The sequence below is a fragment of the Astatotilapia calliptera genome, chromosome 12 (genome assembly GCF_964374335.1).
Source record: "Astatotilapia calliptera chromosome 12, fAstCal68.1, whole genome shotgun sequence".
Classification (NCBI taxonomy): Eukaryota; Metazoa; Chordata; class Actinopteri; order Cichliformes; family Cichlidae; genus Astatotilapia; species Astatotilapia calliptera.
This window is the reverse complement of record NC_137433.1, coordinates 26,116,088-26,131,642: the sequence shown is the minus strand read 5'-3', so window position 1 is coordinate 26,131,642 and position 15,555 is coordinate 26,116,088.

Genomic DNA, 15,555 nt, shown 5'->3' with positions numbered 1-15,555 from the left:
TGTTTTTTCAGATAAAGCTTTGTTTTGAAAATTGAGCTATGATTAAGCCATCAAAGGCTGAAATTATTAATTTTCCAAATGGGAAGAATGAGTTAAGATGAGCAAATTTGATTGAAGTGGAGAGAAAGATTCCCGCTGGGAAAATGCTACATAAAAATGGGAAAGGATAGGGTTTATACAGTATAGTGATAATATATGCCTGTCTCAGCTGTTATTGATTGCGCAGACCCAGGAGAAATATACTATCAACATTTGCAGAGTCAGTACAAATTCTGCCTTACCAGTAGAGTGATCCTTACTCTTAAAGCATCCCGAAATATTTTCAAATCTTACCCCTCAGTGGAGATTCACAGCTAAAATCGCTGAAACAGCACTTTGTTTGTGAATCTATAATTATAAGAATCCATATGTGCATACTAATAATGAAATCATATTAAAAATGTCCAGTGACTTTGAAACTTTCATTGATTTAGATTTCACGCAGTCAGTTTGTCAGACAGCTGGTATGTTAATGCTTATGTTACTGCTTTTCTCTCCAGGGTATTGTGATAAAGTGAGCAGGCAGACGGTATATGACTTGGCGAAAGAGGTCCTGTGATCAGCTTCCAGTATGAACTTCAACATGTTGCCAGAGATTTATCTCTCATCAGCACACAGGCAGCATTCAGAGGCACTGGATTACATAAGAGGAAGAGCTCAATTACCGAAGACTATAAAATATGGTGCTGCATTTTTGATGCAAAAGGCCTCGGGAAAAAAACAGCAGTGGATAACAAGAAAATGCAGACAAACAGCGAAACCGCCAGTTACCGCGAGGAGGTGATGAAAGCAGCGTGGAAAAAAGGGTCATGACCACATTTAATGAGAAATGGCAAAAGTGTCACAAGAAAACAAAAAAAAAATGCTTTTGGAAAGACTGCTGAATTTGAACTGCAGAAAAGTCAAAAACATTTTACTGCTTCTGTTCAGACAAAAACACACCGGAGGGTTTAAGTTCACACAATCTTCTGAAGGTTGAGCCGCTTTGTAATAGAAAGCATTTTAACTGAAATCATCACAAACTGGTATGTGATGCACTAGCCCAGCATCCAAAAGGCTTTGCGGTGGGTGATTAAACTCCCAAATACATCACCAACACTTCGACGGAGCATCAGGATGTCGATGAGGTGAGTGTCTGTGCAGACCCCAAGGATACTAAAGACAATACCTGCGCCGGCCACACTGTGTTTACTCTGCATATAGAGGCAGAGCAGTTTCTTCCCCTAGAACCTGAGACTACATCACCAAACTCGTCCTCCACACATAAACAGAAACATTACTGTTATTTATTACCAATATATATTTATTATGACTAAATTAATTATTTATTTTGTTTTGAAGTGCCGAAAGCATCTACATCTGAAATTTATAAGTGTAGTTTATAAATGAGTGAATCATAATTAATGTTTTTTTATTTAAAAAGTGAATAAATAATTGGCATTTATGCCTGAGGTGATGCTTAAATATTGTTCAAGCAATATTTAATGTCTGGAGTATTACTTTGACCAACGGGTTATAAATATTATGGGTTTGTCATTGTGGGTCTTAGTTTTAGTCACTTAGTCAATCACTTAATAAGTTTGCTAAATATATTTTGACTCATGAGGAGTTATGTTTAGCTCTCTACAGTCAATAAGTGGGACAACTTACAGTTCTGTTGCTTACCTACGATAAAATTAGTTATGGTTATTATAAAAATAAAAAATCTGGCGACCGCCAGTGCTACTGCTCATCCTCTCCATCTATGGTATCAATTTCAAAATCCTACGTCGACTTGTTCTCAAGTTATCACATTTACAAGACTTGCAGAAGACGTAAACTCCGACCATTTTTTTCTATACTTTGCGTTTTTCTTAGTGACCTTGTCACTGCAGACAGCATGTGACAGCACCTGCAGCCCGTTAAGGTTACAAAGGTAGACCAGCAGATGTTGCACACAGCACAACATTTGCAGCAACTGAATGACAATATTTTATTCTTCCTAACTGACTTCATACTGTGATAATTAAATGTTTTATTTATTTGTTTGCCTGTTTTGTTTTTCTTTTTGTATTGGGCAAAAGGTATTATTTTTATCTGCACATCTGTTTGTAGCTTCATTTGAACAAAGGGCATGGGTTCCCTCTTTTATTCTGCTATATTTGAATGAACTGAGATTAGTGCACTACATAACATTGCATGGGGAACACGAGTATGTTTTATATTCTTTCATACTGTAATGTCTTTCCAGTTGTTTTCCCTTGCCTTACTATGTGCCTAAAATGATTGGATTCACCAAAATTGCATTTTAAAGCCTTCAAATCCCTAGAAGTGAGAATCAAATAAACAGATATATTCAACTACATTTCAGTAAATCTGGACAGAGACATATACATGTTTGGAGATCATCTATGTCCCTCAGCAGAGAGGAGAATTTTAATTCCCGGCACACAGACACTGTTAAAGTCTTTTTTGCATATACAGTGGATACAATATTCAATCTGACAAAATATGAATTATGCAGAGTGGTTTCCTGACTGGTAATTTATTACAATTAGTAATACTATACATCTTCTTTGATTGGCTTCCCTTCATGTAAGCCTGGATTCATATTCCCTTACATATAAAACAACAAACGCTAACATTTCTCATGTCATCATATAACAGATTTTATGTTATGCTAAAGAAAAATTGCAATACATCAGGTGGGATTAAAGTGACGGCGACAAGTTAATGGAAAAAATGTACAGACAGTGGAACAATATCTGATTCTCCTCCTGCAAAACCAGGACATTCTCTCTCCCCCTGAACAACACTGAGTATCAATAAAGTTGAGCCTCAAGACCCTAGAGGACTCGCCTGCTCTAATCCACCAGGACTAGGCTAGGATTAACAGAGATGTGTGAACAATACACTGCACTGATTGCAAAACTCAGCCTTGCAAAATGACAAGAATTCCCTGAGTGAAACTCCATGGGGAGTGAGACTTCTGTAAACTGGAAAGCAGCTATGTTAGGTTTTTAGACTACTTGCTGGCTGTGTTAGTGCACATTATCCATGGATTCATATGGTGTCTTGGAAAACACACTCAGATGTATGGGCCCACATAACACTGAGGCTTTTTTCTGGTTTCTCTAAAATTCCTTCTTCTGTATTTTTTAATGGCCTGCTTTCATGTGCACTTGCTCCATTTACCCTCCAATCATTATCATTTACTGTTTCTCCCTGCCTGTAATTCTCTTTCAGGCTGCGGTCAGTTTGCAGTGCTTCATTTTTTCCCCTCTCTATCACTTACTCTGTCCTATTTTTCTCCCCTCTTTGCATCTCAAATCAAGTCAATTTATGCAGCCCAAAATCACAACTCTGCCTCAAAGGGCTTTACAAAGTCTACAGCATACAACACTCTCTAAACAATGTTTGATGACGCACACATCCATTCTTGTCTATCTGCAAAAATTTTTTTGGCAGTTAAACAATGTCAACTGACTGCAGATGCTTTTCTTGGGGGTACAAACAAAAGGCAAAGGTAGAAAGATCCAAAAATGAAAGAATGAAAGAAGCAATTATGATTTAGAGATATAAAGTTAATATATAATACACATTTATATGTAAATGTAAATGTGGATTTGGATCAAATTCCAGGGAGACAAAACCGGTACAATATGGAACACATAATTTCCTCCCAACCATAAAGACTGGGAGGGCAGAGTACACAAAAATGCAATACACAAAACAAAAGGACGTGGATCTGAAATCCAAAATGTTCTGAACAAGCACTGAGAGCCACTATGATTACTTCCATTAGTTGAGTTGTTAGAATTTTTTATTTACTCCTTCTCTGGATAATTTCCTTTCCTCTCCTCCACATCCTGCTTTAAACCTAGTCTTTTCTCTTTAGTGCCATTAACATGCAATGCAGGGAAAGAAATGCTGGACAAGCCTCCAGAGATATATTCAAGGGTCCATGTATAACCAAGAACAAAAATGTCTGCAGAAAGGGAGCAATTTCACACAATATGGCTTCATGCTCATTTACTCAAAACGTGTAATAAATCCTCTTTCTACAGAGTGTGCATTCCTGATAAGTTCTTATATATTTTGTCAACAAATCCCTCACCATTTTACTCGGCGTTAAAAGTGAACCCTACTGTGAACAACACTAAACATTCTCTTTGTATGAGCAGTCTCATAGTCCCAGTTATGTGCTCATCTGTTTTACCGGAAGCTGTTCTTCCTGTATCATTTCAGAACATTAATATGCCTGACTCTCATCACCTTGTAGATATACAATAAAGTTAATTCGGCAGCAAGTCAAAGTCAAACCTTCGCTGGAAGGCCTGCATTCTCTGCCATAATTGCATTTGGCAATATCCACTGGTAATAACTGCAAAACGTGGCCTGGCCAATTTCATTTTTGCATTGGAGTGTGAAGAAGATTGTAATTCAAAGTGCTTTGACGTATAGTGGAGTTTAGCTTGGTCATCAAGTCTAATATAGGAATAGAGGAGGGGGACTGCTGAGCTGATGGATCCAGCAGAATCACAGGCCCTGAAATAATTCACATTGTTGTTCTATGAATTTATTACTGATAAAAAAAAATTGTGAAATTGTATATAAAGCGTGATTGCAATATATGAAAAATGATAGAAAACTGGCAGATTTGAACAGAAACTGTTAAAATGTTCATTTTATGAAACTTTTGGCTGCACTATCTGCCATCTACAGGGATTGTCTTTCTATCCATGTAGCCAGTGTGGGCATTTATATCTCTCCTGCATGGTTAGGATCAGTGCTAGCACATAAAAACCTTTTGTGAACACAGGAAACAAAAACCCACTGATTTGTTTTTTTGTTTTTTTCCCTACATAAGCCCCCACCTCGCTTTCTTTTCAGTCCCTGAACAGTTGGAATCCATTTAAATACCTGTCTCACTCTCTCTATGTCACTAACTCGCACATAAAAAAATATGATCCTTCTAGTTTGCCTCTCATCTTACTTTCCAATCTCCCTCACCATGTCTTTCTTTCCTTCTATTTCTGTCTGTCTCTCTCTGCCTCCCTTTTCCCTCAGCACCAGATGTGCAGTATCTCCACTCAAAAGCGTTTTCCTCATCCAGGGTACAATAAACAGTTGTTTGCAGTGTGGAATAACAAAGATTGTCGCCATGGATACTCCTCCATCCCGTGACTGCTGAGTGGCCCTTTCCGAGTTCTAAAAGGAGCAATTATCTGATGACATCAAAGACAGGTGACGACATAAAAAAGCAAAGCGAGGGAATTGGTTCCAGGCCATTTATCAGACAGGTGGAGTGGAGAAGGGGTCTAGTTCACCTCATTCAGTTGGGACAGCTGATATAAGGCAACAAGCCTTCACCTCAAGAGGCCCAAGACAGTTATGTAAACACAGCCATTATGCTTGAAATGACCTGAATTTCATGAAATTCAATAAGAAGGACCCACAGCTCCAGTGTATTCTATAAATGCAGGCTAGGAGGGGGAGGATTACTGCTTTATCTGCATATTGCACCAAAGCTTTGACAGGATCACACTGCAACAGCTTTATATTATTGCAGTACACATAACTACAAACAACAATAGCTCGAGCACTGTGCAAACTTCTCATGTTCAGTAGATGAGCTCAGCCCATCCAAACAGAGAACTCTTTGATTTCAATACAAAAGACATGATCTAGTTTATTTTTAGATAAATGCATTTTTGTTAAAGCTCCGTTAATCAAATGATCTAATGATGTGTAATGTGGAAGGAACAAAACCAAAGACAATTTGTACTGTGTCATGCAGCTTGGAAAACAGTTTTCAGCTCATACACAATTCCCAACTTCAAGTTTTGGGAATAACTTTATATCTCCAAAGCATATGGCTTCAAGTCATTTTTATTAGTTTAAATTCTGCCACTTTTCAGTCCAAGATCAAAAACAATGTTACCATTTGCTGAACATAAAGGAGGATTTAGTGGCAAAACAGAACAAGATTCCCTTTAAGAGTTGGTGAAGAATCAAAATCAGAACTAAAGGACGTTGAATAATGACGCTGCAATACTACATTATCATTTTAATGCAGTGTGGCCGGCATTAAATCGGACACCAACACATGTGTGCAGTGCGTCATTAAAAAATTTGAGGAAACTGCGTAAGTGAAGGACAAAAACTATTTATGATAGTTGAACAGAGGCATGCCAAACACAGGAACTGAAATGAAAAGGCAACAGGTCTCATATACTGGTTTCAAATTTCTGGTGCAAACTGGCAGTTTTTGGTTACCCCCTCCATGAATTGCCACCTAACCATGGTGGAGGTGTCTGTGCGTCCCACATTGAAGGCTTTTGCTTTTGCCTCTTGGCAGTGACTCCCAAGGAAAACTAGTCCTGGGTGAGGTGAAAGACAAAGAGCAAGTCAGTCAAAGACTATGAGAGGAGGCACTGTAGGGGTGGAGAGAAATGCTGAGAGAAATACTGACTTTCAAGCACGTTAGAATTGTACAAACTGTTTTTGCTTGATATGTTGTGTTTACGTGTCCACACATGTTTCATATTTCCAGTAAACCACTGCACCTAAGAGCTCAAAGCTCAATGCTTTTGCACAGTCGCATACATGTGACTTCACATGAAGTCAATATTGTCATTATCGATTATTATTAATCATTGCAGTACGCTTTTTCTCTATGTATATTTTAAGTTATAGAAACTGTAAATATTTTAAAAATTAAAGACTATCTAAATTAAATGAAGAATGAGTTAATTGCATTGGCAACCACCATGATATTAAGCATAAATTATTTAACATTTTAATAATTATATATATACTGTGTTTGAGGTAATGATAAATAATCCAGTCATTAACAGATTACATTAGATTTTGAGGGGATTAAAGGAAGATGAGATCATTTTCAAGACTGAAGTGAATCAAGTGATTCCAGTGTTCATCGCAAACATTGTCAAATGTGTTTGTGAATAAGGTGTTATCATCGAATGCATACATTTACCAATGCATATTGATTTATATGTATTTCATTCACATTTATGTGCTCATCACCCCTGCAAGACACAGAGGAAGAAATATTGGACAAAAATTGTAGGTGCACTCTGATGTGTGTTAGTATTTGACTTGGATTTCCTACCAAAATGAGGTTTTTGAGAATACAAAATGCCACATCAGTTCATACATGTATCTTGGTTCATCACCTTTCTATTATCCTGTTGTGTAAAGGCAGAGCTTGCGGAGGATCAGGGCTGATGTTTTTGGTTTAAAAATGACTCCTTGAAAGCAGTTCAGACAGCACTGTTATATAGAGATTTCTTACAGTATATACACTTAATGATGAGCTTCAGCTAAACACCAAAGGCCTCAGGGCAAATCAACATTGAATGTTCTTGACATTTTCACTTAGCATTAGGAAATTGATTGCAATGTTGCTCCCTTAAGAGCCAGACTGGCATTTTCATATCATGGGAGCTGAAAACTCTCAGAAATAATTTATAGTCCATGGAGATGCAATCTCATTATAACCAAGAGATGTTGATCTTCTGCAAAGTTCAACATGAAATATTAATTGCATTTGGGTCCCTGAAGAGTTTTTCAGAATCAGAATCACTTTTACATGTGTGACAGAAATAGTTGGAAAGCGACTTAATGGCACACTATGCAGAGAATTATTAAAAACCAAAATGATCAGCGGTGTAAGGACATATTAAACTAGAGAAAGGAGGACAGCTCGAGTAGCATTGTGTGGCACATTGCAGAAATGAGGAGGATATTAGAATTTGGATGGTGGAGTCACCTAATAAAATGACAGCCTACAACTGAAAAAAGTACAGAGGATTTCCCACTGGAATGTGAAGAGCACAGATGAAATGACACTGTGATTACCATAAAAAGGATCAGTAGTTGCTTTGGTATGTACACATGTGTACATACTAATGTCAATATTTCTCTAACAAGCCACTTTTTGTAGTGGTTAGAAACAAGGCAATTTCATTTGGAGGTCAGGATGCTCGGTAATAGAAATTGTTGATATTTGAAACACTTCTTTCAGTTACCTCGAAATTACAAGAGGTTTCCGTCCAGAAGCTTCTTGAATCAGAGTAATTTACACAACAAATTGGTCAAAACAATTGAGGTATGGGAGGCATCAGGGATCGACCTTCTGTCTCTGGTCCTCCTCTTTTATTCTTCATATTACATTGGTCTTCTTTGTATGTGTGTACAGAAGTCCAACACCATAAAAGTCATGAAGCAGAGACTAGAAGGCTACCATTTTTCCCCTTTTTACTCTCCCTATGATTGTTGCCTTCTTTCAAATGTGTTGGCAATTTTGACATCAACACTTCAGAAGCATTTGAATGATACATTGTACAAACAAGTTTGCTTGGAGCATACTGTGACAGAGAATCTTAACCACACAGTACATGAGAAATGTGTAAAAATGCAGATATATAGATTGTCAGCGGTCTATATCGTTTCAGTGCTGCTGTTTTGATATGTAATGGCAAAGAAAACTGTTCTTGAAGTGAAAGTGTGAATCCAGGCATCCATCCATTCTCTACTCGATGTAAAAAAGGAAAAAAAAACTGCTTGTAAAGGAATCATTAAACAGGAAAATTACATGACATCATCCAAACAGTCTAAAATACTTTAATCTTTGGTCGTCCACCTAAATGTTTGTGTGGCAGGGTCGGTATTTTATATTTCAAGCTGTAAAGTGTAATATATTGTGCCATGGTCCAGTGCACCGTGGAGATACTTCACAGAGTGGAATGAGGCTTGAGGAATAACGATGAGGGATGGGTACCTCATATTTTTGTAGCTGTAGAGAGTCATATAGTGCAAGGTCTGGAATTAACAGGGTTGTGCAGACGCTGTGGATTTCAAAGTATGAGCAATATCCACCACACTCATGACAAATAGCATGGTAATAAATGGTGACTGTAGTAATGTCTATAACAAGGAGTTTAGAGATTGTAGACGGCTGTGGGGTTTGAGTCACAGGAAAAGTGTGATAGGATCAAGACAGCGTCTGCATAATTCTTAGCTATGGACTTCTAATGTACAAGACTAGGCCACGAATCCCACCATCAAATGCAAAGAAAGTTATATATTAAAAAAGAAAGGAAAGAAATTATGTTGTTCAGTTTCTTTAACTATGGGTAAATAAACGCTTTACTAAGTATTTCAAAAAAGTCTTTACTACATGCAGTTAGTGCATAAAGCATTTCCTAAAAACCAGGAAATTACAAGTCTGTGTATGTTGAAATCATTAAGTGCAAATAGTGGTATTTTTATTTGTGCAATCTAAACTAAATATCATTTAAGAAAAGATTACGTTTCTGTTTTTCATCTTTATAGTTCAAATGAAGCAAAATGAAGCATTTGTAATTCATTTATTTTTTAATCAAAGGGTTTCTGTGTTTCACATTCATGCAAACCATCCTATTTAGTGCTGTTGAGAAATGATTCTTATTTCATTTAATTTGTTTATCTTTGAGTGTTTCATCTTGCATAAGTATTTCAAAAAGTTGTAAAAATAATACAATTCCTTTGAAATACAGGATAGAGACCCAGAGCGTCAAATGCAAGTGGTTATGTTGCAACACAAGGGCCAAAAACAATGCATAGAAAGATGTGCTTTTAGTACAGTTGTTCTTAAATACAAGACTGAAAAACTTGAATTCTTGAGCCTGAGAGCTGAGACCACATGCTGCTGGTAATGATGCCCATGCTGACAGAGTTCACTGTGTGGTTTCTTTCATTGAAGATGGTGCAGTAGTTCTCACATTTTATACTTGCAGCACAAAGGCCCTTACTACCCAGTGGATTTGAACCCAGGATCCACTGGATCCATCGGCTGCTCAATCTCAGCAGCCAATCAGTGTGTAAATGTGGGTGTGTTTGTTATAACTCTGGTTGTGTGTTTCAGATTAGGGGCCTAGCTGCCTCTCCCACTTTTCTTGCTGACACACCTGGAAGCAGTTTGGTATTGACCACCTGTCAGCGACTCAGTGATTACTTACATGTTACTATTTACTTTTTTTAAAAAATGTTTTTGATTTTGATCTTTTCGATCATATACTTAAGCCCCTGTCCTTGATACTCAAGTGAACAAATTGAAGTACTTGCAGAACTAATAGCCACAGAAGAATAGGCAAAGGATGTTAAAATGATGCAAGCTCAGAAAGCCAAACTACATACACTTAAATATGAAATAAAGCCAGACAGAAATGCATCTGAAGCGCCATGAAGATAATACAGTTACAAAAGTTACAACTGGACAGTGACATAATAAATAGCAGCATCTGGAGTACAAACATATAGTAGTAGGTGATGATGGCATGATGGTGAAAATAATCGTGAAACAAAATCAGGCTCTTGAAATAACAATGCAACATGTATTAAATCCATGTGCTGTGCTATTTCAAATTCAACAGCCAATCTCTATGGCCTCTTTAAGTCAAGAGATGATCAGCCTAATTCAAGCAATTACAAACTCACCAAGCTTAAATTGCCTACTTGTTCCAGAACCCACTACATTTACTGGTGATCCTCAACAATTTGTGGAATGAAAAATCTCATTGATGGTTCTTATAGGTCATAAACCTCTCCCAGCGAATGAGACAATGCTTTATCTAAAGCATTATCTTGCAGGAGAGGCACATAAGGATGTAGAGGGATTCTCTTACACAAAGACAGAGAGCACCTATCAGAGTGTTTTTGCAATTCAAGAAGGGAGGTATGAAAGTCCATTTGTCATATGAAAGGCTTTCAAAATCAAGTTGCTTAAATGGCCCAAGATAGCTCCAAATGATCTGTTAGCACTTTGCAGATTTTTTCTAAGGTTCTTCTAAGGTTGCGCTGAAGCTATACCTCATGTCAAAGGTCTTACCATCCTTGATTACTGTGAAGAAAATCACAAGTTACTTAGGAAGCAACCAGAACGTGTTTTGTACAAATGAAGCCCAGTAGTTGTGGAGGAAATAGAGAAATTTGTAAAGTCATTTGTAATCCAGTAGCACCTTCATTCTTAATGAATACCAAAACCCAGAGGAGAGATTGCCTAAGAGAGCTAGAGCACTAAATACAAACATTCGATCACCTGCAGTTATGAAAGTCATGGTATTGCTAAGTGTTCAACCTTTGCAGCAAAGAACACTGATGATAAGAAAGCTTTGATTTATGAGAATCACTTGTGCTTTGGATGTTTGAGGAAAGGGCATATCATCCAAAGCAGTACAAGGTGACATGGATGTGGTATAAGTAGTAGGATGTCATCTACCTGGATTGCATGAGGAAAGAGACAGATAGCTTGTGGAAATTCTCACCTACAGTATTTGATATTCAACACACAAGTGGTTCGACATGATTTATTGGCAAACCTTAATGTTGAGGCGCAATTCGTCAAGCTCAAACGAAGCCCAGTGACATCTGTACAGAAGAATTCATAACCGTCGATCATATGTCCCAGCTAAGAAGACATCAGTTCAGTGGCATCACCTCAGATATCTCAAAACTATCAGTGCTATTTAGAGCTGGGCGATATGAGATTTTTTCATATCACGATATGGTTTTTTCATTTCAGGCGATAACGATATCTATCACGATATAAGCCAAATAACTATATTTGTGAGATTTAAATGTGCCGTTGCTCACAAGTAAAATGTGAAATAATCAGCAGCTTGTTTTTATTTAAATATTTATTTCCCATAATAAGTTCAACAGGGTAGATGTACTTAAGGAACATGAGACTTTTTCAGATAAATAAAGGCAAATATTGCAAACTACACAAAAGGCAGCCGCTAAAGCGTTTAAGTTTCAAAATAGAACAAACAAAACAGACTAAATTGTCAATTCCACTTAGAAACAAAATATTAATTCTAAAAATAAATCTTAGTTTGTTTTACAGAAGATCAGACAAAACTGACTAACTTTTGTCAATATCAAATAAACTGAGAACTAAAAGGAAATTCTCAATCTCTCCTTGTTGTATAGCTTAGCTTTTCAAACAGTTTTAACAGTTACTTTAGTCTGACAAAAGCCGAATGACGAATTAGCGCTTCCAGTCAGAGACTGAGGCTACGTCCACACGTACACGGGTATTTTTGAAAACGGAGATTTTCCGTTTTCGTTTTAAAAAATAATCCTGTCCACACATAAAGGCAGAAATGAAGGAAAACGCTGCTATGAACATGCCAAAGCAGCAGGTGGCGCTAGATTCCTAACCGTGCAGAAATGTTGGCCAATCAGAAGTCTAGAAGCCTCGGTGGGAAAAAGTAAACAAAGCTGGGGCATAGAAGCAGAACCGAGTCGTATGTGTGGAGGGACAGTAACTGTGTGTATATGTAAGCATTTAAACACTGCAGAGAGTAGAATTAACAGTATTGTAGAAATTCATTTCACCGAAACAATAACGTGGCGCACAGTGTGACGCATGCACCAGTTTATTGTATTTCCAGACTTGCTTTCGGCACAATTTACTTCCCAAACAAACACACGTGCGGCTTGGCACTTGTGCTGTACGTAGCAAGTCACGCGACGTGACGCTGCGGCTGTGATTGGTTCGGCTCTGCGCTACTTAATTTGGATTGGCTGACCTTTTTTTTTTTTTTTTTTTTTTTTTTGAGGACAAGAGCGGCGAGGTCTATCGCGATAGCTTAATTTCTCTATCGAGTAAAAGTTATATCGCAATACATATCGTTATCGTTCTATCGCCCAGCTCTAGTGCTATTATATTAGAGTGGATCTTCACTCGACAGTGCAGCCTAGGCGAAGTAGTCGAACGCAGATCCACTGAGCTCTCAACACAGACAGCATCGTCAGAAGAAAAGTTGATAAAGTAAATTAAAAATTTTGTATTGTTCGATACATATGCGTACCGAACCAAAAGCACTGTATCAAACGGTTCAATATCGATAGGAGTATCGTTGCACCCCTACTAGGAAGGCCCATAAAGAAACTCGTTGTTCTTCTACAAGCTGAATGGTTAGCAACCTACCTTGGACGTTTAAATACACATGATGCATTTCAGTTATTGCTCTACTCTACCAACTACAACTACAGTATATTGTAAATATACTAATGCTAATTTGAAAGTTTTTTAATATGTTCATTTCTTATTCTAAATGCCTTCCTGCAAAAACGGATGTCTTATTTCACCTCTGTATCAAAAAAATCTACAGTAAGCATGTGTTGTTCATCTTTTTAGAGAACAGGATTATTGTCCTTTCTTAAGCTGTGTGACTTAGTTTCATTGTATGCATTTAAGCGTTCATTTATTTTGTTTACAGTTTTCACAGTGTGTCCATGGTACTCCATGGTGAGCAGCTTGCTTAAATGATGTTGCAGTCCAGAAATAAAGAGGTTACAGCTGTGGAGACTCTACTGTTAATAGTTATTCCAAGGCCTGCTAAAATAACTTTTGATGCACTTCTCTGCATCACATTTTTAGGCTCTTGCATAAGTCTTTATAGTCATCGACTATTGTTGTTCTTTCTCTTCTTCTCCTGCTTAATGAAACATAAAAACATTTTTTTTTTTTTTTAAAAATCATATTTGATGGGGATGGGTTAGATAACGTCTTGGACTAGTTAACTTTTACCCACAGGGCTTTCTTCTTTTCCTGCTTATTTCTCATGATGCAATTTCTCATTCTTGTAACCGTCTTTCTCTTCTCCTTCTGCTTAATTAATCTACTGTGATTTCAGTTTAAAACTCAAAATATAAAAACATTCAGGAGGAAATGAATATTAGGCTCCACACCTTGGGAAGGAAGGAAACTTTCAACCAAACATACTGACAATATAAAGTTTGAGTTGTTAAAAGTGTGTATTTTGAAGAGAAAGAAACCCCTTTTTTTTTAAAAATAAATAAATAAAAATAGGATTTTCCATAAATAAATAGCAACTGCACTGATTTGCAAATCATTTAAATTCTATGTTTAATTGAAAATAGACAAGAAAAAAAGCTGATATAAATATTTTCCCATTTAACCAAAAGTAAAATGAGCACATAATGAACCACACAAACCTGAGTTACTATGGTTTGTGGCAGGCAATTTACTGCGAACTGGGTTAAATTTAACATCTAAAAGCATGCCTTAGGGATGGGGATTGATAAGAACTTAGTGATTCCATTGTTGATATCACTTATTGATTCTCATTGACTCTGCTTTGAGAACCACCACCACCACTAAGCAGCTCATCAAAGATATTACATTCATGCAAATTAATTGCATGATGTGTGGTCAAATGTTTGTGCATGTTGGAGGTATTTCTCCCCTTTCTTGTTAGCAGTGTTGCGGAGGTACACAAAAAAAGAAATGAACAAAACACTCTTCTTAAAAGTAATGCAGTACGTTACTTATTTCGTCAGAGGTGGAATTTCTCACCATAAAATGACCTTAAGAACCAGTTATCGATTTCCATCCCTTGTTATGTGTTTTGATGTGTGTGTGATAGTTGCCACTGTCACATCTGGATGGCTCAAAGCTCATGGCTCATCACCATCTTGAAGCACCACAGTCAGTTTGAAGGCTGCAGCTGACTGCAACAGGTCTCAGACTTAGTCCCGTCCTAAAAAAAAAAGACTAATTCAAAGGCAGGGAGATTGCAAGTTCATCACACAATAATTTTGATCTCAGAGTATCATTTTCCATAGTGTGACTGTAGCCGTACCTGTATAACAGTAACTAAAACTATGAGTTACTTGACTGAGGGGAAGCATGATTGTTGAAAATAATAGGGAGCCAAAAATAGTCTTGTGTTCCACATCACACTTAAGAGGACATTCTTCTGCAAAACCTGGATACTGTTCAACATTAATGGGGCCTTCACCAAAGTGAAAGCATGCAGTAAGGCCTAATTCACCCTCATATTATCATGGATGCAAGCTTTTGAACTGTGTGCTGATAACAAGCGGGATGGTCCTTTTAATCTTTTCCCCGCAGCAGTCCACCTCCATGACTGAAATAGAATTTCAGATTTTGTTGGACAAGACCACAGGGCAGTTTAAAATAATAATAATAATTTAAATTTTGCCTGAATCCATCTTAAATCTGCCTGGGAAAAAAGACAACAGCAGGATTTCTATTTATATAGGTTTTTCTTTCTTTGTATGGTAGGTTTTAACATGTATTTCTGGATGTTGGAATGGACTGTGTTACTGACAGTGACTTTCAAAAAGGGTTTCTGAGAAAATGCAGCGATTTCCTCGACAGAATCGTGTTCATGTTCAATGCAGTGCAGCCCGAGGTTCTTAGCACCATGGCCAATCAGTGACAGCTTATCTCATATACAAGAAAATCTCTGCACTCTTGGAATATTTCTTTGACTTACTTTAGATCAAATCTCCAAATTCTTTGTAATTTTATGTTACACGCTTTTATATATATAAACCAATATGTATTTATACATATATTGTATATAGAGTCTTTCCTCCAACATTTTTAAATTTATGTATTTATAAATGTAGAAGCTTCATTCAGCCCAGCTTTAGAATTTAGAAACCCGGAACCATGTATACAGCCACTGCTGT